A 4060-nucleotide genomic window follows, 5' to 3' on the forward strand; every position below is an offset into this window, starting at 1 on the left:
AAAGTCTAGGCTAGGTGTTACATCCCACTGTGTTTATGTAGATTAGACAGTTCTACTGGGGGGAGGGGAAGGAACTTTCAGTTTTCTGGTGTCATTGTTGGCCTTTAACATAAGGCAACCAGCAATCAAATGTCCTGTTTTTTCTCAAGTTGAACAAAGACGTGCCACATGCATATGGTGTGATATTGTATACTTTTAAAGCTACTACAGTATAGCTTGTGGGAAATACATTTGTCCTGTATCAAAGTTTAACTTGTTCAGAGCACCCTACATTACAAACTGAGTGAATTCAACAGTATCGACGGCTAAAAGCAACATGTCAAAATGTTCCCAAAATAACAAAAAGTGAACGAGTTGAGGATTCGTTAATAGAGTAATCATAACAATAACTCCCGAGTTGTTTCATACAATCCAAATGAAAGAAGGACACTTAAATAAACATGAAAAGACTATTTTTTCATTGACGAAAAGTAACGTCGCACTCTCTCTTGTTTAATCTGATTGTTTTATTGCTACACAGACTAAAACCAGAGAGAAAGAGCACCTCTTTCTTTGAAGCATTTTGTTTATCCTATCATGTATCGGTTTCCAATCACACAATCCCAGTCACAAAATTACAAAACAGAAGAGCGGTATAGCGGTCGGCTCTGGCTGTCCCCTCTGTGCCGACACACTGCACATTCAATCCCCCCTCCTTCTCTTGACTGATGGACAAAAGATGGACATCTGTGAGAACTGTACATGGCATTGGCATCTGTGAATTCTGCTGTGTAGATAGTGCTTCCTGAGGGGAGAGAGACAGTGGGGATGGCATCAGCCAATTCCTGGGTGGTGGTGAGCAGAGAGGACAGGACGGAGTGTCCTGAGGCGGTGTGTGCTCTGCTGGGGGTGGAGGGCTGTGTGGAGATATGCATTGCACCAGGCACAGCAACCTGTGTGGCAGGGAGGGGCACTTTTCAGGAGATGAAGTTCTGTTTGGAGACCCGCTGCTGTCGTAAACACTCCAAACAGGTGCTCTTGCTCTTTTTACAGACTGGAACCTTGGCCAGTGGCTGAAAACAGAGACCCACAGCCTGTGGCAAAAAAACAGAATCTATTTAAGAAATAACGTCACACAGGAGTATTCATCAGTTGCAGAAGAGACGTCAAAATATTTTATTTTCATCCATCTTACTGCTTTCTTTTTTACTGTTCCTATAGTCTTTGAAGAATGTTTAGTGTGTGCGAGGTTTCCTGAAGAAGAGGCTGTGAAAGAAACATTTATAATAAATTATACATTCTAGCACAGCAAAAGTACCTTGGATTTTGAAATATAATCGGGTATTTCAAATGAAGCCCCTTCGCACTTTGCAGGCCAGAGCAGCTGAAGCACGACATCTCTTCCTGTAAAAAGTCTTTACCAAGTCTCTAAATATCTGACTTTCAGTTTGAAGCGGTACAATGGATTCCAGGGCACATTAATTCTTGATTCAGGATATATATGAGTGTGCTAACGGTTAAAACTGTGTTAACATGAGGTACAAGCGGTAACATTTTCATTCCGAGAAGAAAGCCAGTCTGTGCGCATTTCTCAGCATGCACATTGTCAGGAACAACAAACCCACAGTGCCAGCAAACCTATCGATAGCCTGTAGGTACTGTCATTGACCGGGGTAAAGTAAGCATTCAAAAACGATTTTGGCTCACCTGTATCATTTTCACAAAACCTCTTAGGTTTAAGAAAACACTTGCTTTATGTGCAAACTACATTGTGACTGTTTTCACAGCCTTCACTATGTCATTTTTAAGACATTTTTTTTACCACGCACGGATATTATTTTGACCATATCTTAGCAATGGAAACACAGAAAGCCTTCAAACTAAATGCATTTTAAAAACCATGGGGTGAATCACACCCTCTACATCAAACTATAAGTGAGCTAATTATCTTTTTAAACCTCTGGTTTTTCATTGATGTGTAACTACGCACTAACTGGAACCTGGGGGACTGCTGTGTACACACGTTCACAATGCAAGAAATACTGCTCAATACGGCTTTGTGTGAAAAACCAGTATATCACCATAGGAAGCAGGACAGCGCAGTCTCCAATTACCCAGACTGTATGCACAGGAATAAAGCTTTGTTTGATTTCTGAAACCCTTTCTTAATGTCCTGTTTTCATTCAGGTAAGGGTCAACTATATATACACTATAGTGCTGACAGCGGGAAAATTAAAAATATTCTTTACTCAGCAGCTTAATTCAAACAGCTCCAATGATGTTCAAACCGATTTTTTACACAGAAGACTAATACAGCTTTGCATTCTGAATCTCATTTTCTCATGCTTTTAATTATTGTGGCATTCTGCGCTGGGATAGGGGTATGCTGTTCACAAACCAATAGCATTTAAACTACAGCACCCACAATGCTGCAACCAAGTGTTTTACACACCAGACAGCCCCCCCCCCCCCTCACCTTATACAACCTTGCTTGGGGTTGTGAAACCTTTTTTTAAATTATTTTTTCAATACAGCACCATTAAACATGCATTACACTGGGATGGGGGGTGCTATTCATGAGTCAAAAGCTTCATCACAACATCTGAAAATTTTAGATTTGACATTCTTTTTATTTCATGCTTTTTTAGTTTTTCCTAATTTCACATTTTAAATAAGCTGTATCTGTAGCAAATCACAATGAAGGTGTGGTATGCAGATGTGACTGTGTAACCATCAGGCACGAAGGAGAGAAACAAAAAAACTCCAAAGAAGAAAAAAAATCTCTGGGGGACCAAGGCCTGATGATTGACCTCCCCTCCAGGTATGACAAGTAGTTACTAGAAACAGTTCACATGCACCACCATGCAGATTGACACAGTGAATTCTATTCGCTGTATTATGTCAGGCTAGATATTAATGTTGAGTATGTCCCATCCACTGGGTTGAGCAGTACAGGATCTTGAGTTTTGTAGGGACTCATATCGGCTGGGTTCCTTGCTTCAGAAATCCAGGAGGATCCCTTGTCATGGGGGACGGAGCTCGATATCAACCAAAGGCACCGAAGAGTGGCAGGCATGGTGTGGAGAAAAAAAAAGGGTTAGACACAGAAAAAACAATTGCAATGTGGTTGTCTACTTACCCACTTGATATCTGTTTCTGCACCTCCTAAAGAATTAGATCACTCAGGATCAATAAGACTACAGAGATGATGTAGAAGACTACAGCATTGTTAAATATGCTTGTAGGTATGGGGCATCCTTAATAAGGTCTGACATATTTCTACAATTTAGGGGCTGTGTGTCTAAATGCTATGCTACCTGCTCGCTATTATTAACGTAAGCTGTTCATTGATCTAGACAGCATCCTGCAAATGCCATAATCTTACTGGAAGAAAAGGATCACTTTGGTGTCTAGGTTGTTCTTTTTTGATGAGTCTCCAAGCCTGGAGATGTACACGGTATGATATTGAAAGTCAGTGGGGTTCAGACTTCGATGATGTGATTGTGTTTTATTGTTTCGGTTAGAATCCTTTTAGTAGTGTGTCCTGTCTGAAAGGTACTGTAGAGATGGTAATATTTGGTTAACCTAATAAGGAATCACGTTGGATACACCTCTATTTGACAGAAGCCAGTTTTCTTTGATCTTTCTTACAGCAAAGTGGAATAAATCATGTCATGGTGACATACTGTTGATTTAGAATTCTTTGCACTACTACTTTGATGTTAACACTGTGTAGTGATCATATATAAAAGGGACTGTGTTGTGTTATGATGAACTTTTTTACTGTTTTCATACATACTTTGTTTGGTTTCTGGCAAAAGATAACAAATAATTAATAATAATAATTGCTTACACTTACAGTATGAACAGACTGTAGCTGCCTTAGACACTTACTTTACACTGCAGAGAAATGTGGTTTTGGAATGGCATAAATTTAGACAAGGATCTGTAAAGAATCCCCCACGAATAGGTATGCAGATCGTATGCAGACGCAGGACCAGGTAGATATCAAAACAGGAGTACAATCCAAAACGTCAAAAATCCTGGAGATCCGAAGAGAATATTACAATCCAAATCAGTA

This window comes from Lepisosteus oculatus, chromosome 14, assembly GCF_040954835.1.
Source record: "Lepisosteus oculatus isolate fLepOcu1 chromosome 14, fLepOcu1.hap2, whole genome shotgun sequence".
In the NCBI taxonomy this organism is placed as follows: Eukaryota; Metazoa; Chordata; class Actinopteri; order Semionotiformes; family Lepisosteidae; genus Lepisosteus; species Lepisosteus oculatus.